This window comes from Melitaea cinxia, chromosome 5 (genome assembly GCF_905220565.1).
Source record: "Melitaea cinxia chromosome 5, ilMelCinx1.1, whole genome shotgun sequence".
Lineage (NCBI taxonomy): Eukaryota > Metazoa > Arthropoda > Insecta > Lepidoptera > Nymphalidae > Melitaea > Melitaea cinxia.
The window spans coordinates 1,255,768-1,281,325 of NC_059398.1; positions in this window are offsets into that span (position 1 = coordinate 1,255,768).

Here is a 25,558-nt window from a genome sequence, read left to right on the forward strand (position 1 = left end):
TTTTTTTTTTTTTTTATGTATGTTACCTCAGAACTTTTGACCGGGTAGACCGATTTCGACAAATTTTGTTTTAATCGAAAGGTGGTGTGTGCCAATTGGTCCCATTTAAATTTATTTGAGATCTAACAACTACTTTTCGAGTTATATATAATAATGCGTTTTTACTTGACGCTTTTTTCGTCGACCTACGTTGTATTATACCGCATAACTTTCTACTGGATGTACCGATTTTGATAATTCTTTTTTTGTTGGAAAGGGGATATCCCAGGTTTGGTACCATGATAAGGAAACCAGGATCTGATGATGGGATCTCAGATAAATCGAGGGAAACTCTCGAAAATCCGCAATAACTTTTTACTGGGTGTACCGATTTTGATAATTTTTAATTTAATCGAAAGCTGATATTTATCATGTGGTCACATATAAATTTTATTGAGATTTGATAACTACTTTTTGAGTAATCTTTGATAACGCGTAGTTGCTTGACTATTTTTTCGTCGATCTATGTTGTATTACTTGTCGATGTAATTGAAGTCGGTTTTTTTTCGTTTGTGAGCAAACACAATTATTTCTAATTTTCTTGATTTATTCTAAAAATCTTTATTAACTTCGTATAAAATATGAACGTAAATACGTTTGGCGTGTACGTTTTATTTGAATGTAGAAATTAATTGTACAAATATAAAAAAACATTGCGATCAAACTGTCATTGTGTGTATTTGAAGGCTGGAAGGATTAACATCAACAAAGCATCTCGGGCTGCTGTAGTGACGTTTATCTCGAAACCGCGGGTTTCTTAGGAACGCTTAACTCGCTGCTTCTCTATAGATATTTCTTTGATAATAAACTTCGTTATAAAATATTGTATATTTTTAATCTGCTGTGTGTTTACGGCAATAAAGAATATAGCCATGCCCTCTCTTCCCGTGGGTGTCGTAAGAGGCGATTAAGTGATAATACAGTTTTACTACCTTAGAACTTAAAAAGCCGACCGATGGCAGAATAACCATCCAACTGCAGACTTTGAAATAGACAGGTCGAAGATCGGCAGCAACGTCTTCGGTGCGACAAAGCCAGCCCAGCAGTCATCAACCCGCCTGCCCAGGGTGGTGACTATGGGCAACACACATTAGCTGATGTCATTTTGGCGTGATGTTGTGGAGGCCACTGCTGGACATACCAGCAGTGGACTGCGATAGGCTGAAGTGATAATGTGATGATATTTTTAATATTCATGTCATACAGGCAATTGTATCTCCCTTGTGAATGATAACATTACCGTGTTAAAAGTCAATCATTTTTACTTGTTATTTATTTAAATCAGTTCTCGTTACGATTAATAATATAACAGCCAGAAGATAGCGATTATATTAAGATTGATTTACACTTATATATATTTATTCGGTAGGCTTAACTACATACAGATAATTTGATATAATCATGTTTGTTTGCAAACGAAAAAAAATAACGACTTCAATTACATCGACAATAATACAACGTATGTCGACGAAAAAATACTCAAGTAAATACGCATTATTTAGATATAACTCGAAAAGTATAATATTTTCAGATAGTAATTAAATTTTATTAGTACCACATGTCACGCACCACCTTTCGATTATCGAAAACAGTCTCATAATTGCATGGGTTGTCTGGAAGAAATGGCTAATTAGCCATAATTCCGCCCATTGTACTTCACTGTCTGTAACTATCTTTATGCTTTGTGGTGTACAGTAAAGTATAAAATAAAATAATAAAAATAATAATTAAAAAAATAAAGTCGTATTGAGACCCCAAAAAAGGGGGATTTTTTGAAGTCGATTAGTTAAAGAATGAAAGATTTTTTCTCCAAAAACTTACTACTTTTATCATATTAATAGTAAAAAAAAAATACAAATTAATTAACAATAAAATAGCAATAAAATTCTCAGTCATAACATTTAATAATGTTCCGAAAATCAAAATAAGGCTGCACTTCATATAAAATTACGTTTAAAGCCACGTCAATGTAGCCACATTCTCGCTCTGTACCAAAACCGGCAATAATCGGTATTAATCGCATCATACACGGGGGCGTTATCTCTTGCATCTGCGGGACTCGAACCCGCGCCCTCCAGCGCTCCGCTGATTGATGGCGGTGTGCATCCACTGACGGCGCTCAGGGATGCTGTGAACAGATAAATTAATAAATTAATTATTATTGATATATCCATATAATTCTATATTTAGTTCTATTTCTATGGAATATCGGAATTGATTTATATGTGAATTATGTATTTTGGTGCATCAAATAATCTTAATATATCGTGATGGCTTAATGATATTATAAGTCACAATAGATACCAGGTTCGAACTTGTGCTGATTAACTAAAATTTTAATTATGAAACGATTTTATAAATTAGGTAGAGACATAAACTTTACGCATTGAACGTCTTAAAATATCTATTAATGTGTTGAGAAAATTTCAGAAAATAACCTTATCAGCGACAGACGTTATAGAATGTTGAATTGAGATCAGCAGAGCTCTGTATAATTCGAGTTTTACAGTATGTTCACAAGTGCATAACATATGCAGGACTACATAGTTCATTGTATTTCATGCAAAATTTTACTAATCTTGTAAAAACACAGTTTATATTTTATTTTCAAAAGAGCAACTGAATCTACATTCCGACTCGGTGAAGCTTCACTTTTAAAAATAATAATTAATTTGTTTTCCATTTTTATTTTTATTATTATTATATTCCAAATTATTATCCATTTTTATTTTGATTATTATTATATTTCAAATTATTATTGTAATTAAAACTATTTCGTGGGACGTTTAGTAGCATTAAATTTCAAAAATGTTTATTTAACAAAACTTATTTTAATATTACGCCAGAAAATTCTTAACTAAAGCCAAGTTTTAATAAGGGTGCAGGAGAAACGATCGCCAGCCCTGACGTCGGACACTTGAATAGAGGTTTATAAGGTATGGGCGTATGAAACAAAGACTAACAAATAACGTGGGTATGATGCGATCAGAGCATCAGACCTTGATAAAATATGATTTGTGATAACCTCTACTGAAATTACGAGGGGTCCTCCTTAAGTTACTACATTAATTAATTATTGCGTTAAAATAGCTATTTTTATCGTCTTTTGAACCGAATGCGATACAGAGAAATTGTAATTGTCTTCGACTTGGTGTATAGTAAAACAGCATTTTTTTGAATATAACTGGGTCGCTCCAATCCCTCCAGGAGCTCTGATCACCTTACTCACTACAGGAACACACTGCTTAAAAGCAGTATTATTAAGTTGTGGTCTTCTATAAGGTCTCCATATTTTGAGCAGGAAATTTCCTGTTGCCCTACCGTAATGCTAGCTCCATTAATTTTAGCTGATTAACTGATTACATTACCTACTACTTAAGTATTTTTTTTTCCATCAAAAGTCGTTATTCCAGGCAGTGATTCATTACTTTTTACGATTTTTTTTTACATTCGTAAGACAGGCGGGCAGAAGTTTCTAAAGTTGCTTTCTGTTGAAAATAATCTCTGTAAGGACAAAGCAAATATAATTGTGATAACAAACATGTCAATGTGTGTCAATGTATGAGTTTGCTCATCAAATTTTTGCTTGAACATGTAGCGATTATTTACTTTTGTTTTTTGTGTTCCAAACATTTGTTTGTTTAATTCTAATTACTAAACATAATTATAATCATGACGTAAGTATGATCTAAATTGTGCATCGATTTTGAAGATACAAAGCTGGTTCTTTAAGTGCTGTATGTAGTTATTTAATATAATATTAACATTTCAAAAGAATGAGGCATTTGTTGGGCATAATGTTTTAGCTGAAGCTTCAGATCTGAGAATCCTTCACCTAAAGAACGTTTGGGAGTTTTTTGTTATTCATGGTCTGACTCAATGACTAGACTTACTTTTAATGCGTTTCTTTTCTGAAGATAGTTTTTTTATAGATATAAAGCAATTACCATAGCTCATAGATGTCTGCAACACTAGAAGCATCGCAAGCGCGTTGCCGACTCTATCCCCAATCCCCCAGGAGCTCTGATCACCTTAATCACCAACAGGAACACAATACTGCTTGAACAGTGTTATTTAGCTGTGGTAGTTTCTAGGTCTATTTCAATAATTCATCATATTTTGCAATCAAGACCTCTTATTCTATATATTTTATTCGTCTTTTGTTAATTCACCGTAGCGTAAACAGAATTAAAACTACGAATGAAATTAAATACCACTACTCTAGGATATAACAACACAAACTTCTAAAGCTAGAAAGACGTCTAAGACCTGTAGGACCTGTAAATTATCTCATGTTTTTTAAATCGATTCAAATGTCAGATAATCGATAACAAAAACCGATAATTCTCGATTAAGCGAACAAAACATAACAACTCGATCCCTCTAACCAGTATTTGTTGCATCGATAAGATCTTGCGAAAACGATTAAACGTGATGCGATGCAATTAATCGAACACAAAAATAAGAAAAACATGTAAAACGAATTAAAATTCACATGTTATCGGTGTCCCCTAAAGGAAGGACATGCAAAACCCGCAAGATGGATTGTCGCGTCAGTCGTATTGCATATAAATCAATAAATCATAGTGGATCGGTCTGGAGATCAAGTCGTAGCCGCGTCCGTGACTCGACCACTTGCCAATCAATCAGATTGATATACCAATTTATTGATTGCGACATTCAATTATAGAGGCCAGCTCGAAATGGGGACTCGATTTAAATATGTCATACGTTGTAAAAAAACTGTTCGTGACCTTCTCGGTGTTCGCGTAGGGGATTCGGGACCTATTTTATTTCCTGAATTATATGATATATTATTTAGTTTATAATTTATTGTGAATCGTTCTTGAAATAGAGATTCAACGATTACCAGTTTTGTTTACAGGAAATCTTTTATTATTTATTACTAGTACCTTCGTTAGATACTCAGAAACCTTTGTGGGTTCATGCACAATACTTTGCTGAAGATGAGACATGATATGATCAAATGCATAGTTTACGATTCTATAAAGGACATACATACACATATATATATATAGATTTAACAACTAGATGACTACTTAAGCATAATCAACGTTCCGCAAATTGTCGTTTTATTAATGTTCCGTAGCTTACTTCTCATTGATAGTTTTATCTTAGGAGTTGAAGATATGCAATACGCCATTCTAATCGCAGTACAATATAATCGGATCATTACATTTCCATCCCGCATAGCTGACAAAGAAAATGGTGAAAACAAAATGGCGGCGCCACATTAGATATAGCCAGACTCAAGGTGTCCCAGGGGCGTAATAACGATGAGCCGGCGTAAAAGAAGTGCAGTCATTTGCATTTCAATGCAGTCTTGAAATGTGAACGGTATACCATCGTATGGTGCACTGTAATCCGTGGGATTCGCGTGGAATTGTGTATATTACTAGAAATAGGCGTTGGTTAATGGCCAGTTTCAATACTCTATCTATCTCTAAATTTGCTTACTAGCGATAGATTTTTGACACAATTTATATGGAGTTAACGTCAAAATTCTATCTCTAGTAAGCAAATTTAGAGATAGATAGAGTATTGAAACTGGCCATAAGTAAGTTAGCATTGTTTTATTATTATGTTTCCAGTGTTACCTATATTGTTTGTTGAATAACTAATACTGCATAAGAACTACTATTAATGTAGTTTCTTTGTAATATTCCTTAACAATTATTATGCAGCTAGGTATTTTGCCGTTGAACTTGATTTGAAGTTTTCTTTTAAATAAAATCATATTAGTTTTGACTAATGCTAGATAGATTATTATATATTTGATACGATATTATAAATATAAAACATAAACTATCTCACATTTTATGGACATAAGGCTTTAAGAATCCCTATGGTATCATATTACGTACAATAAACACATACTATCTGAACTAATGCATAACAAAACCATTCCTTATTTTCAAACCTTAAAAAATGTGATATTTCTTAAAGATATATCTTAAAACAATTTCAAATTAATTTCAAATTAATTTCAATTATGAATAAAGGATCTATTAAACCGACACCACTAACTAAACGTGGCTTTATAACGTTTCATCCATCAAAACCGATTGGAAGCGATTCTACGATTCACCGCCACCTCAGACACGCACTAAAGAGGTCAAAAACGGAAGATTGACTGAGATGCTGTCAAATTTAATAACAGGGTCCGGAGAAGTGATGAATAATATTATAATTACGTGCCCTGAGATACATCTTAATATCAATAAGAAGCACAAATAACTCACAGGTAGATCCACTAATGCCCGCAGAACAAACATCAATCATTCAATTTTTGATATGTTTAAAGTTGAAGCAAAAAGTTTAGTTAATACGATTTGTGTGGATACGGCGGGTGATTTTTTTTTAATCTTGTTATATGTGTTCATTTAGACTTATTATTATATTAAAAATTACAAGATTGATCTTAGAATCGTAATTATTTTTATTCTAAATTAATTTTCTAATAATAATTATGATAATAGCAATAAAAAATATATTCATTTCTAATATATATTTATCTATTGTTCAATTAATGTGATCTACGTAAGATTGCCGGTGTAGGCTGGATGAGGATTGCGGAAAACCGGCATGCCTGGCGCGAACTTGGGGAGGCCTATGTCCAGCAGTGGACTGCAATAGGCTAACTGACTGACTGTATCTGTCCCAATATTATGGTAGATTTCTTCAGAAGAATAATTGTATGAACTAATAATACTTTTGATACTGTAATTGAACTCGAAATTGGTAATTAAGAAGGGAAAAAATGAAAATAATATTAATAAAATAAAAATACTGGTTTGTCTATATGTCGATATAAAAAAATAAAAATAAGAACGCGCATAATTAAAAATAAATTAATAATAATATAAATACTATTTATTATTATACATACATTAATTAAAACAATCCATACTATGTCGAAAACGAAAACGAAACCAAAAACTCCCGTCCGACAATGAGCGTTGAAAAGCGAAGGCCGAGCTCACGATCGACGACTTGAGTGTTTATCTTCGTGTTACGTTGACTCCCCGACAGGTGTCCGGGTGACTAATGAATTTCATTTTACACATATTACATACTAGCATTGTCCCGCGGTTTTATCCGCGTTATTTTGATTATATAGTCTATAAGCCTTCCTCGGTAAAAGACTATCCAACACAAAAAAAAAATCATTTCAAAGCAATAGTTCCTGAGATTCCTTTATCGAACCAATAATTTACTGGGTTCCATTATAATATTAGCTAGATACCTATATATCTTATCTATCTATGTATGTGTGTAGATTTATCCTCCTTTGGAAGATAAATCTACACACATACATAGATAAGACATATCTAACGAAAATTCAACCACATACAACAATAACTTCCCGTATTCCCATTTGTTCCTGTACTCTCTCCATCGCGGTTCGAAAGCTACGTATATTCATTGGTCCTATTTACTACCATAAATACCTGATCAACGAACTTTGCTCTTAGAGCCGGTTCCAATAGTTATGGATAACGCTATTTGACGGATGACGATACAGATAGACTTTGACAGCGGGAGTTAGAATAGACCAGTAGGACCTCTCTCCTCAATTAATTAACTGCAACCTTAAGATTGGTAAATGCGAATATAAATATCCTTAAAATATAGTCGACTTCGATGGTAACAAAAAATAAATGGAACGAAACCATCAGAAGCACGCTATACGACGCATTGGAGCAACAGACACACACTGGTATTTGGCCGTTGCGCTAGTGGTTGCGGATTCGATCACCGTACATGGCAAACGTTTGTATTGGCCGTACAGATGTTTGCCGTGGTCTGGGTGTTTGTGCTTGTGTATTGTGTGTGTTTCCGGACCCCCGACATAGGATAATCCTAGAGTGTGAGGTATTTATTTATTTATTTGTAGAGTATAGGACCACACGGCTGACTTTTTCAAACGTTCAATTTGTCAACAGTTGGTGATGAAGGATAAGTTCAGTAGCTGATTAACTCAATGCAAGTCATTTTCTATCCTCTAAAAGAGAAGTGATCGGTTTTCGCAGTGGTTTGTTGACAGGTTCACTCACCTACGACTGTAATAAAAACAATCTCTACATATAAATAAAATTAGAGTGTCTGTTTGTAATATTAAAATAATCGCTTTTTACTAAATTCATATGTATGTATACCCGGTACATATACCAAATGATATTTTTTATAATTTATGTCTGTCTGTCTGTTTGTTCCGGCTAATTTGACGGGACCGATTTTGACAGGACTTTTACTAGCAGATAGATAGCTGATGTATTTTTTAAATTTTTTTTATATCTCTATGAACTGAACAATAAATATTTTATTTAATTCCACGCGGACGAAGTCGCGGGCACAGCTAGTATTCCAATAAGAATGAATTAAAAATCTAAACAAAATACACATTACGCTTAAATGTCTATATTACTGTCATGTCGCAGTCAAACAGAAAAATAAGTAAAGAAAAACCATCAATAAAAATCAAAATAAGAGACGTTGTCCGCTTAAGAAAACTGGGAACTAATGAACGTATGGATGTATCGCAAATGGTATAAATACAGTCGCCTTCAACCCTATCACCGCTACATAGGGTACATTTTTGCACCGCTACATAATTGGAACTTGGTTGAGCACGATGTCAATAAAGATTAAGTGGATTTCCAGAGTCGGGTTACGCGTTTTGGACAGACAGACGGACAGAAATCCAGCCGCTGACGTCTGATTGACGGAAGGGTCTCTCGGACCGGCGTCGAAAAGAAATACAAGACGTCGACGGGTTTAGTTGTCACTCCGATTCCATCGCTTTTGTTTACTTCATTTGTTGTTAGTTAATTAATACTTATTAGGTTGGTTTTTAACATTTTTTTACTTTAAATAACAGTTTCAACCATTTAGAGCCATTTTTATTTATTTCCTATTACTCAAAAGCTGATGGTATTCCTTTTATTAGGGAAAAAAAATCGCTTTTTTAACATAATTTCATTTAAATACATGAAAAGAAAAAACTTTAAAATATTATAATACAACAAAATGTATTCGTAATTGTATAAACAAGACTGAGAATATTTAACTTAATTAGACTCGACGTTGATAATTAAAATAGCAAGTTAAAAATTATCGCCATCGTTTTAGGGTTATTTCTGTGGTATTAACACCAAAAATAATAATTGACAGAAACTATCAAGACTCATTTGTGAATAAAAATAATATTGAATAATATTGAACTAAGCTGAAATAATCTGTAAATACCCTCTACCGGACGAAGGCCACGTAGGGTTTGAGCCTAATCTATTTCGCGCAGTACAGCTGGATCAGCTATCCACCATATATAGTTGTATATACCATGAGTAACGATCGCTATCTATATTTATAATAACAGACGGGTCCCATGACTTTTCGTGCTCTCCGAGACACGTTAGCGAGACCCACCAAGAAGATTAAGCATGGTAGAAAGACCTAAATTGTGACTAGCCCGTTGGCACAGTTTGTAGTGGCCCTGCTTTCTGTTCTGCGGGTTGCGGGTTCGATTCCCGCCTGAGTCTGGGTGTAATATTTATATGTATATATTTATATATGTACTATTTTTATGTATATTTAAAAAAAATGGTTATAACAGTCGGATATTACCTGTAACGCAAGCATTAAGTTTCTTACCATAGGAACAGACGACCGTGTGTGTATATTATATTTATTTATAAATTATAAATAAAAAAATAAAACTCGTTTTATGCAAAACTCCAATTAATATTGTTTATGAAGTACAAAATGTTTGGCAAGGACGCAGGTGGCGGCCGGTCATCACTCGTCGATTGACAGTAGCGGTCAGAATGTCAACGAAATATCATTCGGTTATGAGCTGACAATTAAAAAAAAACGTTATATAATAAATAATAACTTAAATGTTACGTCATTATGACGCTTAGTTTTAACCCAGACTAATTGGTTAATTATTGTTTAATTTGGAATAGTAAAATTATCATATTTTATAAATATAATTTAATAAGTTTGTATCAAAATATAAATTGTTAAAAAAATTAAAAAAATCTTTTACACCTTTTCCTTTTTCAAATGCCATTTTTTTTAAACACTATAAAATGAAATATCCGACTAAGTTCATATTACTCGTATTAATTATCTTAAACAGCCTTCATGTCATCAACGACATTGACGTTTATGGTTACAGTACCACTTTTATTAATCACAGCGGTATGTTTTATAGCCTAAAAAATCCCCCAGTAGACAAACCAAGTACCTAACAAAAAAACCAAATGGATTAAATGCAGACATCCTTGCCATGAAACAAACATAACTTCCGCTATTATATAAATATAGATAAACAGATGAACACAAACAACATCATATAAGATGATGAGAGCTTTAATCTATCAAATAACATCATAGCAAAATATAAATACGATCAAAGGGAAAGCATTATCCTGGTCGACGTAAAATTATATCGTCAACGCGAGTCCTGTGTGGTCGTTTCTGAGAAACCGGACACAATATATGTAGGTACCATCATTGATGTGGTTCAAATCAGAAGCTGAGTTCCCTCATCTTCTCAATTCTTAAGTTTATTGATTTATATAGTTAAGTATTATAGTTAAGGTTGCTTAAAATGAAAAACAAATAGAAGTGCTATTATAATTATTATTTTTAAATGTCGCATTATTTTGCTACAAAATTGGTTGAAACCAGCTTCAACAATTTAAAAGAACGAAAAATTGAAAAATATTCCGAGGAAAAGTAAAATTAATAATTTGGCGGATTGCTTAGTTGTTAAGTTGGTAATAAGAATATCATTATTTAAAAAGTTTAGTTTTTAAGAATCTTAATAAAAAATATTTGATGTTTACACGCACCTGAAATGTTCTTAAAAGCTTATTTCATTTATTTCATTTCATTTATTCATTTATTTTCTTACATCTAATATTTACATATGGGGCATTAATAAATATTAAACAAAATTAAATGTAGAGATAATATCATCCCTCCCTTTTTGTGCATGATAATTTTCTCAAACATTCGAGTCCTTACCCATATGTATCTAGAAAATAAAATCCACTGCTAGATCTTTTGTTTATCTCAAATCACTCCAGATTTCGTCGAAGGGTGACCTCAAAAGTCGATGTTAAATGACGCGACCGAGAACCTAACGCGACACCCACCGCGCCGCTGTCGGCTGCTCTGAATATCCTTCCACATCAAAGCGGGACTTTATTGAGGGATCACTGAATGCATTTGTATCGAGATAAAACGAAAAAAAAAAAAGTTTATTTTTATGCGTAACTCATCAGCTTTTTTGATATATAGATATCGTTTTTGTTCACACAGAGACCGTTCGGTACGAGTGTTACGTAAGACCGAAAAACGAAAAAAGACAATTTCATTACACAAATGATGTTTAGGAATAATTTATCGTGCCATAACGTCGAGATCGGAGGAATGCCCGATGGATGTTTATTTATGTGGCGACGCCCGATCGCTTAAACGCAATACGATGCAATCACCCTATAAAAATGATGGCACATATAATAATAATCCGAAAAATGGCCCCTCCAGATACAGATCGCATTAAACGGTCAGTCGAGCACAAAGCCCGACCAATCAGCGGGACGATTCTTTCGAGCTTCACGTATTTACGTCACATTTCTTCGATTTTCGCGGCACGTTCGAGACGTAATAAGCGACCGGCCGTCCCCGGTCCGTCACCGGGTGGCACGGGCCCGGGAGCCCGGGATGGGGGTCGTTGGAGTTAATGAAGTTTTCTCGGCCGCGATTCCCACAGGTCGTCACATGCGGACGGAGTTTGCGGCACATATTGTGCACGTCGCGCTATCGCCAGATATTGCCCGGGTGAAATGTTTTAATAAGCGCATCCCGAGATACGGTGCCGCTCACCGCCTAGCTTTATACGCTCTTATTAATGCCTATTGTTTGGAGTTTTGCGTTATTGCGCCCATATTGACGGTGTCCGTTTGACGCGTCTGTTCGTTATTAACATCTAGGATCGGGATGTCTTCATAACGACGCTCGTACGTTCCGGTGACCAATAACGAGGAGGCGTTATGTTCTAAATGTGTGCCGATTACGCGTGCAAATGTAGTTGTATTTTTTAGCCGGTCGTCGGTGGGGGTCGCTGGCTCGGACTATTTATTCTAAACTGTAAGCAATTCAAACTTATGCACGGTTCGACGGGCGCGCTTACGATTCTGATTGCTCGAACAAATTAACAAACTTCGAGTCCGCCCCTGTCTCCAAATTGCGCTGCACCGCATCGTTTTATTCGCGTCGAGTTCATTTTTTATCGGGTTTTTAATTTTGTTACTTACAATCTTTTCGATGATTTGTATTCATTGGGAAATTGTTTCCAGCGAAACAACGTTTTGTGACGTTATTTTGTTTTATTTACTCGATCGTTACTGAAATCGTCTTACTGGCATTTGCGCTGTCAATCCCTTCGCGATCTGGTCGATATTTAAATGTTATATCACCCATAAGTGATCCGGCCTTGATATTATTTAATGATTATTATAACAAAAAAATTCGTCATTAAATAAATCGAATTTACCGATAATCGGACATGACATATCTATACACATACTTTACATAGCCATATCAAGCGACGACATCCTCAACAATTCCATCGACTTCGACTCAATAAGAACTAGGGACTGCATTAATGACATTTTTCACATGTTTCTCACTCGGATCACAGGTCAAGTCAGGTTGGGGGGATCCCCGGGGGGTGTAAGGAGGTTGGGGCGTTGGGTGGGTGGGGGTAAGGCGCGGACGTCTCGTGTCAATCAGTTCGGGCAGACGTGAGCGGAATGAAAGGGACGACCGTGGAACGTTAAGACGGTTTTTTTATGATCGCCAGTTAACGTTACCAATTCGTAGCGATGTCTGTGTGTGTATTCTTTTTATGTGTAAATACTATAGATCAGGTTGTATGGGTTATATCGACATGTTTTGTGAGTTAGGAATAGTTTTTTCCACAACGTCGTAACAAATACATAATATGACATTTGCTAAAGATTTTGATTCCGATTTCCGTAATTTATTACTTTAGCAGTTCTTTAAACAGTGCTGTGAAATTTAAATGGTGCTTTAAAAAGTTAGAAATCGTCTTTTCATATGCTAATATTTATGAGTAGATAGTATAGATTAAGATATCATTCTTTACCTATTACTCTAATTTAAAAACCTCGATATTAAATGAATGTAAACATTGTTACTTATATACATTTATCATTATATATATATATATATATATATATATATTTGTTTCTATAACAGGAAACGATGCATTAACTTGTCAGTGACCGTGACAGTGAGTCACCTTGAAGATTCAAAGTTGGAAAATGACGCACGCAAATCATTATTGAGTGCATATGCAACAGCAGAATTTGACGTCCTTAAGATCTTTTTATTTATTATTGAAACTAAAAATAGCTTATGCATCCGTTTTTTTTTTTTGTATATGTTTTGTTAAAACAAGACCAACCCCTCAGGTGGGTCCCAATCACTTAAGTCAACCAAATCCGTTGCAAATTATAAACACTTCAAAAGGCAGCCGCGGAAAAAATCCTATCTGAATTCAGTTTCGCATAAAAAAGGTCCACGAAAGCTGATCTGTGATCACTCGAAGCCGTCGGAGTGAGTGAATGAATGGATGAGTGAATGAGTGAGAGAGCGGCGGGCCACGGGACACCAGTTGATCGGGCATGATGCGACCGTGTCCGTCAAAGTCAACGGGTACGTTAGCGTGGAGAAGCCTTCGATTGAATCATTCGGAATTATTTACGATTTTTGAATTTTGAACTACTTTTATTATTATTTTTTCTGTTTTCCGTTTAGGGCATATTAGAAGCAACATCACTCGCGATCATTTGAATTTCGAACATTTTGACATTTGCATCGATCGCTGTAGCAGTATAATCGACGCGCGATATAAATTTGAACCGTAAAGCTAGCGAATTTATTTCAAAAGTCGCCTTTATAATCCAATTCAAAGCAACAAATCGAAACAAGCGGTTTTCATTGAGCGATATTCGTGTTTTTTATTTACCGGCGCGACTCGGGTTATCGTATGCATTAAATACGCGGCAATAGTGGCCGTGTAAATCAAAAAGCCATAAACGCCACAATTCGGCCGAGCCGACTCCATGCTAGCGCAGCGGTTGATTTATTTCTCACCGGTGTCGGCGCGAACGTACCTCGTGACGTCGCTGCGTTTTTTTTATCCTCGGCTTTTTGGCTTTTTATTGATGGCGCTCGGTTAAAAAGTGGCCGGGGCGGGCCGGCTAAGCGAGTGGCGTCAGAATTTGTGAATGATTTTTCATCCGACCGACTCATCCTGCGTTTCACAGCCATTTGTCAGCCGAGTGAAAAAGATGCATGTACGCGCGGCTGTTGTACAATGTTTTTTTTTCACTTCTTTTTATTTTTTCGGCTTTTTAGGCTTTTACGCGGATCCATTGACATGTGAAAGTGTGTTAGCGTCGGTGGAGTTTATAAATCTAACGCTGCGTTTGTTACGGTTTTAAGTCGGATTTAATTTCGGTTTTGTTCGCGTCATAGTTAAAAATTGGCCAGTTTTACGAGTTATGGTTTAGGCGCGAGCCGAGATTTAGTTGACCTATGTTACAATCTCGACTACTTATCTATTGCAAATACGTTAATATGTTATTGTTTAACATAAAAATTTACGTTTAAAAGTGTTCATTTTTATATAATATTTATTACGAAATTAATCTCAAAAATAAAATAATAGAAAATTATTGAAATAAAAAACCAAATCATTACCAAAAAGCTACTATCAGCAAGTCCAAATATCCGTCTGACGTAGGGCTCGCATCTTTTAACAGATATATTGTAAGTACAAGGTAGAAATTTATGGTAAAACAGAGAGAAAACATCAGATATTTTAATGTACTGAATTACTTTATACATCAGATAAATGTCTTTAACAGCCAACGGTGAAATTTACCCTCCCATAAGTACTCCATTTTATTATTAAGGCTATTGTTATGTACATACATTATAATCAAAATAACTTTATTCAAATAGGCTTCAAAAGGACTTTCGAATCGTCATTTTACAAACTAAAATTTTAAATTATTTTTAAAAGTAAAGCTACCATCGATTCGGAATGAAGATTCTGCGGAGAAAAAGTCAAGAAACTCCGCAACACTCTTTAAAAAATTGATATATAAAATATGTTTGAATACAAAATTGGTAATATCTTGTAATCTTCTTTTAACAACGAAAACAGTTTAAGAAAAGAGTTGAGTATTAAAAAACATTATGTTAACTTTAATTATTATCATATTTATTTATCGTTTATCAAAAAATATTAATTGTTATATAAAATCAAATATATAAAAAACTAAGCTAAAAAAACATCAAATAAAATACATTAATATCGAATAAAATTATTATATATTTATAAAATTAAATTCAGCTTGCGGTGACGCGCGTGTGACGGACGCATGGACGCGCTGATGTATTGGCCGGTTAAATTTATCGTTTCAAACATCAACGCTTGATGAATTTCAGCGCTTTCAAGCGCTTAAGGTACGCTTTAGTACTTCTCTATGCATCAATCGTATAAAAAATTTATTTTATTTATTTTTATTTTATTTTTTATTGGGAAACAAACAAAATCAATAGTACATTCATACACAACATACCACTAACACATTTTTCAAACAAGTTTCCACTAATAATATTTGCATTCTATTTAAGCTTTTGTATGATTTTGTACTCATCTATACCTACACCAATCCCTATTATGAATCAATCAATACATTTCACAGTACTAAGAAGATTTTTTGACGTGACAACGTCTTAATAAATCTATAAACGCTGGCGGCATGCACGAAAAAGGATGACTCATTGCGTTACGCTCATTGTTCCGTTACGCTCGGTGATAATCGCTCAGTGATATGATATATACTATCCCTCGATTGGTCTATACGTCCGAGGAGATGTTTTGTTATGACGTTGTCACGTTAAACCATCGTCCGTAAGCCAACTTTACAGACAACCAATTTTTTTAGTATTCAAATCTTCTAAATGGATTTTTCTCGTCCTAGAGAGAATTAGAAGAACTCTAAAAACCTCGAATTCTATAGGTTTTGGAAAAAAACTCGCTGAAGACAATAACGAGTCGACCTGTAACATCTCACAATCCGGTCGTCACACACCGTCGGTGTTAAGGCGCCGTATCGCACCACTACACTTGAACGGCTGTAAAAAGATGGTGAAGATGCAAGGTCTTAGGTCCTCGAGACTTTGGACCCTAATCTATCTTTATTCATAAAAATGAATTCCTGAATGTTTCGCTAATCGAAAAACCCGAAAACAGCTGGACCTATGCGGCTATATAGACAAATTCTTCTTCTTCATGACACTCTTGATAGAGCGGTCGTGGTCATCACGTAGCGACTTCTGTAGGGGCAGTTGTGATGCTCTTAACGATTGTTCGCCATTTCTCTCTATTGGTTGATATCCTGGTGCACTCATATGAGGGACCAACAGCCAACCTAATTTGGCCGGTCCATCGCATAGATGATCTTCCTCGCCCCCCGTTGCCCTCCACCCTGCCCTGCACGACGAGCCGTTCGATGGAATCACTCTCGCGACATAGACAAATTACCATTTAACAAAAAAAGCGCAAATACAAAAGATTTAACGAAACAAACACAGTTGCAGCCTTGCTGTCCGTGCAGGTCGTGATTGAAGCGTCGCCGCAATAATGTCGGCCAACAGGCCGGCGACGCCAAACCGCGTCGATTTACATTTCAGTATTTTACGCGCCGGCCGCGGATTTACGATTTCATTATCACGTAGCCGAGTGACCGCCGCGGATTTTAAAATACATTTTTATTTATTTCAAACGTGGAATATCTATTTATTTATGGCAGTTTTTGTAACAAAAAATATATAAATAAATAAACGCCTCAACGACCCCCAGTATGATTTACTCATCTGTCGGGGATCTGGAACCACACAATACATGGGCACAAATACCCAGACCGTGGCAAACATCTGTATGGCCTTTGCAAATCATCGTAAACTATAATACATGAGAACAGTATTGTTTAGCTGTGATCGAGGTCGAGGTACTTACCCAATCGAGCTGCTCCAGATTTGAGCAGGATATTTCCTGCTGCGCTACCTCAGTTAAATTTTATTTATTTATTGTTTCATTAAAAACATAAATCGTATTATAACAATCGACTCCAATATTGAATAACGATTTGATTAACCTATTATTTGAATTTAGAACACTATAATATTATTGTAACTGAATTATTGTACATATTTATTGTTATAATAAACTAGATACAATTATTGCCAATTCGAAGCCAATCAACTGTTGTTTGATAGAATTCATCCGCAAAAACATCCGCCAAAACTAATGCCAAACCGCTGCAATTTATTCCATGTGGTAATTTACGCTGGTAGCACAATAGAATGTATTAAAATAAAAAGTGTGTGTGTGTGTGTGTGTGTGTGTGTGTGTGTGTGTGTGTGTGTGTGTGTGTGTGTGTGTTCGTTCAAGTCGCACACGGCAGAAGTGAAACTTTTGAAAAGTCGTAGGAAGGTAGTTACGATTTGTAATATCGACGATGATCACGGTTACGTGAAAAAGGTCGTAAGCGCCATACAAAACGCGTCGCTTACGCGTTTTGACCAGTAATTGTATTCTGTTTCCAGTTTCTTCTAAGTTGTTTCTAGATAATTCTAAAGAATTTTTTGTCACCTGGAACCTGATCTATCACACCTACTGAACCCCCCATTTGAAGAAACGCAGTAAGGAGTCGAACACTCTGTATATAGAGTATACATATGCCTATATGTCTTCTATTTTATATACATATAATCTATATTACAGACACAGTAATATTACGACTACTACAACTAACGATTGATAATGAAAATAAATTTCAAAAGCAAAGGAAGCCAGTAGAAGCGATGCCGTGTGCACAGCTAGTACATTTTAATGTTAAGAAAATAATTTCTGTTTATCTCGTAATCATATCACTTTTTTTGTAAGCATATAAATAAATAAATATCTTATAACATACATACATATAAGGTCGTCTGTTCCTAAGGTAAGCAACTTAATGCTTGTGTTATAGGTAACAGCTGGCTGATATAGCTGAATACTTTTTTTGATACATGTTTACATAGAAATATTAATATATATATATTACTCCCAGACTCCGGCGGTATTTGAACCCGCAACCCGCGGAGCAGAAAGCACTGCAACCTGAGCCAACGAGCTAGTCATATTATTATTTATTGCAGTGCATTTTTCGAGCAGCATAATAATTATATTTGGCTATCTTATCCTCTTATTATAAATTAATCACTACCTACGTGAAATCGATACAAAGATTAATAATACTAAAAATTGTCATAATTTTATCAAAGTTTAAAAATAAAATTATATCTAATAAAGATAAGTTTAAATTAACATTTAAATAATCATTTATAAACTAGATAAACTTTTTAATAAGCAAAACCACTAAAATCTTATTTAGAAATTTAATACTGGTTACAAAATTATAGCTGTCGACTTATATAAAAAAAATCTATGTTATTAAAAAATAAACATTAAAAAATAATTTACCAGTCGTCACATAAATAGTCATTATGAGAGGTATTCAAACAATCGCGCGGGGGATGCTCCGTTGAACATCGCGTCGAGGGTGGGCGGTATTACGAGTAAATTTATTTTTATATAAGTTTTTAATCGTATTTATTTGTAGAAAAAAAGTCGATATGTATTTATACGAGATTTTAACTAAAATTTATTTTGGCAAAATGAAAATATTCCATATTTTATAACATATTACATATAATAGAATGAATTCATATTTTAAAAACAAAAGAACATATTTAATCAAAATGACATTTGATTAAATAGTAATGAAATCAAAAATCGAACCCCTGTATATGGCCACTTTCTCCACGTAGGAGAAAGATTGGAGCTTATTCCACCACGCTGCTGCATTGTGGGTTGGCGGATATGTTACTATGAGTAACGATCGCTATCAGGTACTTATGACAACAACCGGTACCGACGCCTTAACGTGCTCTTCAAGGCACGGGGGGGTGACCCACAAGGACATAATACATCGAAACCGGAAAGGAATATTTATACAAATAAAAATAAAATAAATTTTATTGGTAACAAAATACTGCTTACGTAAAATAAAATTCAACAAAATTCAATCCTAATATTAAAATACAAAGCTTTTCACAGAAAAAAAATTTAAAAAAAAGTGAAAGTATTGTTGAGACATCGTTGCCCCAACACTGATTTTCAGTGAGCACTGTGTATATTATGTAGACAGCAAAAAGTGCAGCACGGATAGTGATAACATTGCAAAAAAAAAGTATCCATGAAAATTGAAATGCACATACAAGAAAGTTATTTTTTTTTTATAACTCGAAATTTGAAAAATCGAAAAAAATCACGTCCCGTCAAAAATTGAAAACGCAAGGTCGTTCAAAAACCGCCCCGTTCCACCCTCCCGCTAACACGGTTAATAATAATAGGTTCCTTGCGCGCCTTATCTGCAGTATTAACCCATAAAACATTATAATTTACAACGGCAGTCTATGACGTTGCGCAGTCGGTGGCCTGTGATGCTCAAACTTTTAATATATACCCCCATATTTTTAAAAGTGGAGTCAGAACAATCGTTTGTGTCGTTGGGGTTACTTTTTTGATTTGTCGTATTGTTTATATTTTGAAAGTAAATCATTTAGCTGTGATAACATTCATAATTTAATTGAATTTCTTAGTCTTGTGCCTTGATTGATATTATTTTGCTAAAATCACACGGAGATTTTTTTTTTAAATAAATCTTACATACAGGAAATGTTGAATTTCTCTCAAACGATAATCTTTTGCGATCACTATCATTCACACAATGGAAATTTTTTAAAACATCGAACACTTGTTATCAAATTAAAACAAAATCAAAGATCGAATTTACTTTTTTCCTTTTATTTATTTACGCATTAGAAAAAACCAACATATAAAATACATCTAAATTTAGTTCTTTTCTTAAAATTTACCCAAATTTCCCCTATTGATCAATATTAAATCAGAAGTATGAATTTATCTCCTTCACATTTCACACAATGTTGAACTTTATCTTGTTTCTTTTATTTTAATTAGCTAGCATTCGAAAAATCAAAATCACACCCCCCGAAAACGTTTGAGAACCACAGCCGTTAGATACTTAAAAATAACGAGATTCTAGCAAATATTGTAATAGCCCGGGTATTTAGCTCCCGTTTGTTTTAACGTTCTTCGCTGACTGAGCGTTTTTACTTGACTCGATAAAACCGCGTTTACCTTCCATCGATAAGTGCGTGTCCCATCCCTAAATATGTTTTGTGTTAATAGATCGGGGTAATGGTTATCGTCGGGTTAGACTCGTCTGCTGTTCGCATGTGACGTACGAAATTACAGTATTTGTTGTTCTAGGCTAATTTTGTTATGTTATGATACTTCGACAGTTACAAATTTAATCTCTTTGAGGGCGTGCAACGTATTGTTTCATTTTACGATATTATGGTAGGAATATCATAACCCGGTGTATTAAATAAGCCCATTTTGTCGTAGCTATGACTCTAATTTATGATTAACTATATAATGATACTGCTATATGACCCTTTTCTGTATTCAACGATTTGTTGTGTGATTTTGAAGCTTAACGGTCCGTAAGTAAAACCAATCGTTTCCTGTGGCGTCGTGATATAGACAAAATCATATTAATTAGAACTCTGAAAATCATAATTTTCAAATCATTGTATCTTTATTATATTTAACTAGATATATTTTCACTTCAATTGACATTTGTAGTTATTTTTCTAAAACATATAATAATAGTAGTGTAATGTTATATTATAGCCTATGTTGAGTTGTTGAGGTAAATACTGAGGTAATTATCCTCATCTTTATAATGAAAGACTTAAACTTAGTAATAGTTTTAAAGTTTAAAAGTAATAAAACCTTACTTTGCTATTACCATATCATAGATAGTTCTGTACGTTTTAAATTACTTAAACAAACTGACGAAACACTTCAAGAAGTTTAATGTAACGAATAAAAATTACAAAGATTACAATCCTTTCCATCATTACAGTCTATACAGTCCATTGCTGGACATAGGCCTCCACAAGTTTACGCCAAAAATAACGTGAACTCATGTGTTTTGCCCATAGTCACCACGCTGGGCAGGCGGTTTGGTGACCGCAGGGCTGGTTTTGTCACCGCAGGGCTGGTTTTGTCGCACCGAAGACGCTGCTGTCCGTCTTCGGCCTGTGTATTTCAAAGCCAGCAGTTGGATAGTTATCCCGCCACCGGTCGGCTTTTTAAGTTTCAAGGTGGTAGCGGAACTGTGTTATCTCTTAGTCGCCTCTTACGACACACACGGGAAGAGAGGGGGTGGCTATATTCTTTAGTATCGTAGCCACACAGTACACAATCCTTTTAATCAAATGTAATCCTAGAAATGAAAAAATAAATAATAGTCAGAATCAACATTAGACCCACTGTATCCGACTTAATAACAAAAACCGAAAATAAACCGACACACTTGTAATTAATTCAGGACTCCATAATTATCAGAAATGTTCAGCAAACAGATAACTTCGACAAATGAACGACCCAATAAAAAGGTAAATGGATATAATCCCTTTGTTTGAAGTTGCACAAAACATTTTCCATATCTCACACGTATCTCGAAGGTACACGTGAAACTCGAGGCCATCTTAACTTACCCGGTTTATATGCTGTGTCAGTATTGCATATGTGAGTAGGTATGAGCGGTAGCGGGAGAAGTAGCGGGAGCGGAAAAACAAACTAAAGATTTGAGTGATTGAGAAATTAATTATTATAAATTTAGTCATACATTTTATCGATCCAACAAATAATCTTTTTCCTGTACTGTACAGCGTCAAATATGTCACGTAATAAGTCCTACTTATAAATTCTGAAGTTTATGACGATGGATGTTATCTATTACAGGCAAAAAGTACGAAATTGATTGTAATAAAACTTGCTGGCTAATTTGCAATAATACACATGTTATTGTTATGTCAACAGTATTAAGGGCTTGGAAATTTATAAATTCTTTTTAAAAATATAAGTGGGTTATTAGACGGCTGTTTCTTTCTCAATATTATTATATTGAAAAAGGTATTTAGTTAATCTTTTGTAATTTTTAACGATTTTTACCTTAGTAGTCCTTATTTGAGGTCAGAGATGTTGGTATCGAATTCATTACGAACTATTTTTATTGTTTTGGAGATCGCGGGTTTTTGTCGCGAATTTGAGGATGCCAGGATGAGAATGTCCAGCGGTTGACTGCTATAAGCTGGAGAGAGATTGGGTTCTATAGAAATTTGCCACAGATGGACACGTCAAGGAGGGCATCACCAGTCACTCCTTAGAAAAAATCGCTCGTAACTCACACCTCGTACCCCAGTGTAAACGTTTCATTTATCCCTCACCGCGTTTGTTGAGATTACAGCAAATCTGCGATTGTTGCTCCGTCTATTGATACAGTCTATCTCGCGGCCGGCCATCCAGTCGCTAATCTATTGCTAATGTTTGCATTCTGTTTGTTATTTTACGCACTATCTGCTTTATCTTTGTTCATCGCTATTGTTGTAATCCTTTACCGGTAAATATTGGAATGTTTTATTAGTTATGGGATTATTAACTTAGACTGTTTTTTGACGGACTTTGTAAAGTAAGCTAGAACTTAACTTTAAATATTTAACGTACCTAATTTATCTTATTTACCATTAGTTGCTTTGAAATAATTGTTGCTTTTGCTAAGAATGAGTTGCGAATCGATCACAATCTTGAAGTTGAAAGCAGATGTTTTTTATATTATCATCATTTTTTAAGGTATATTTCTTTTTTCTTTACTATTCTATTTCTTTCTTTTTACAGTAAAACAGTGTTTTTTTTGTTAATTTTATTCTATATAATTTTGTTTGCTCGCAAACGAAAAAAACCGACTTCAGTTACATCGATAAGTAATAAATACAACGTATCTAAGTGACGAAAAAGATTAACAAACGCCTAGTCGTCTAACGTCAGTACGATTTTCGAGAGTTTCCATCGATTTCTCTGGGATTCCATCATCAGATTCCGGTTTCCTTATCATGGTGCCACACTTGGGATATCTCCTTTTCAACAAAAAAATAAATAAATATCAAAATCGGTTCATAAACGACGAAGTTATCCCCGAACATACATGAAAAAAATATATATATACGGTCGAATTCGAATTGAGTAACCTCCTCCTTTTTTGAAGCTGTTAATAAATACCATCTACGTACCCGCTCTTGATATTCAAATTTAATAATGACTTACAAAAAAAAATATAAAATAAATTAACAAAGAAATAAGAATCAATTAAAATAACGAAAATATATATACATATACGTAAACGAATCCGATCCGAGATAAGTGTTGCGAGTATTAGACAGGTATCATTATGCGGGCATACTTACCCGGGAGGTCGGGTGGCGTGGAGGCAATTTAATTCTGTCCACGTTCTAATAATGACCGTCATAATTCGTTCAAAGTGTCCGGTCCGGGACACTTTAGCCTTCGCGCGCCCGGTGATTCCTTTGCATTCAACCCCCCTCTCTCCCTTAATTCCATTTCGTACCTTGCACACACTTGCACGCTGTCCCTGTATTGTCTTTTGTAACGGGTTGGAATGAAAGTTTGAATTGATTATACTTTGTAACTGAAATATACTCACACAAATACGAATATCTATAGATTCCATTTTTGAAATTTATTTTGTGTGTTTGATTTCTTTGTAACTAAACGTTACGCACACATTAACGAAACTCTTTATATTCCATTTTTGAAATTTAATCGTCATTGTTTTGTATGTGAGTATTGATGTTAAATATTTGTCGATGTGTGTGTGTCACCTAAGAAGGTTTACGTCGGTATGTGAGCGTGGGCTTTATCAACACGTGTAGCTCCGTATTAAGTTTGATTTATACCTCTTTATATCGTAAATGGATTAGGGAAGGTCCCCGCGGTACACTTGTGTATGGCAGTTAATGTTCCCGTTTTATGGCGATTCGTAATTGCCGCCCTAGGCTCCTGTTTTGCTGTATCAAGAATATTTTAATATCGTTCTATTTGCAATCACAACTGATTATATGAAAGGTATAGCTTTGGACCAAGACTACGAGTGTCTGATTTTATAGCCGTTTGAATTTCATATTCCACTTTACCATAGGACTACAATACATTTTTTTTTATTCAAAGTTTTTCGACATTATTTAATGTTATATATATTTTAAAGATATATTTATATTTAACGTTATATATATTAATAAAAATATACTGAAATAAAAATGTTGAAATATATTGGAAAGCTTATAAAATTAATCAGTTACCGTAGCAAAGATCTTAAGAAAGAGTGAAAGAATTTTTATGCTAAAAAGTTCAATAAAAAAGTAAATTAAATGTCATCTTATTTGTATAAGATGTAGACATTATTCTTATTTAACGCACACATATGCACCATTCATTTTAAGTGTCTATAACAATTTTATTTATTTTTTTCAGGTAAGTATGTTCCAAATTTGCATCACCAACACTACGTGTAACACTATATGTAAGTAAACATTAAGATATTTAGCAACTAAGAATCATCTCGAAAAAAAAAAGTTTACTATTTAATTAAAAATAGAATGTTGGTGTAGTAATGAACTTCAGTTGTTTGCTGAATTTAACTAAAAACTTAATATAAATATCCTTTTCGTATATTTATATGTGTTTATATGTTCCGTCTGGGATTATTTAAATTTATATACAACATTTATAATATTTTTTAACACGGTTTCATTTTGTTTGTTAGTTGGTTGACTTACCTTCTTCTTTGAAAGTGTCATTTCACAATTTACCGGTATGAATAGAGAAATCGTAATCAAGAAGACATTTTGTAGACCTTATGTAAAGTACAGTAGGTATATAGTAATTTTTTTTTTAATTTTTTTTTAGTAAATTTAGTTTCATATACCAAGTTGAAGAAAAAAATATATCAAAATACTAAATAGAACGTAAGAACATAATTTTAAATGCCTAATTATTTACTTACGTTCCAAAATAACGATTCTCAATACTACGAAATATTGTTAAAAAAAACCGGACTAATTTGACAATCTGCATCCGTTGTCTGCTAGTGTTGTACGTTTAACCGACTCGTCGATATTTACGGTTTTTAATTAGAGCATGCCACTAATATCGACACGTGATTCGCTTGTTTCAGTTTTCTACGATGGTGGTTGTGTCCGAAATGTGTACGATATTACTTGGTGTACGATTAGATAGATATTTTTTTTGTTTTGTTTTTCAGAAAAAAAGGTATATTCAAATATTCTTTTTATTGCTTGACTTGACGCAGTTTTGAAAATAGGT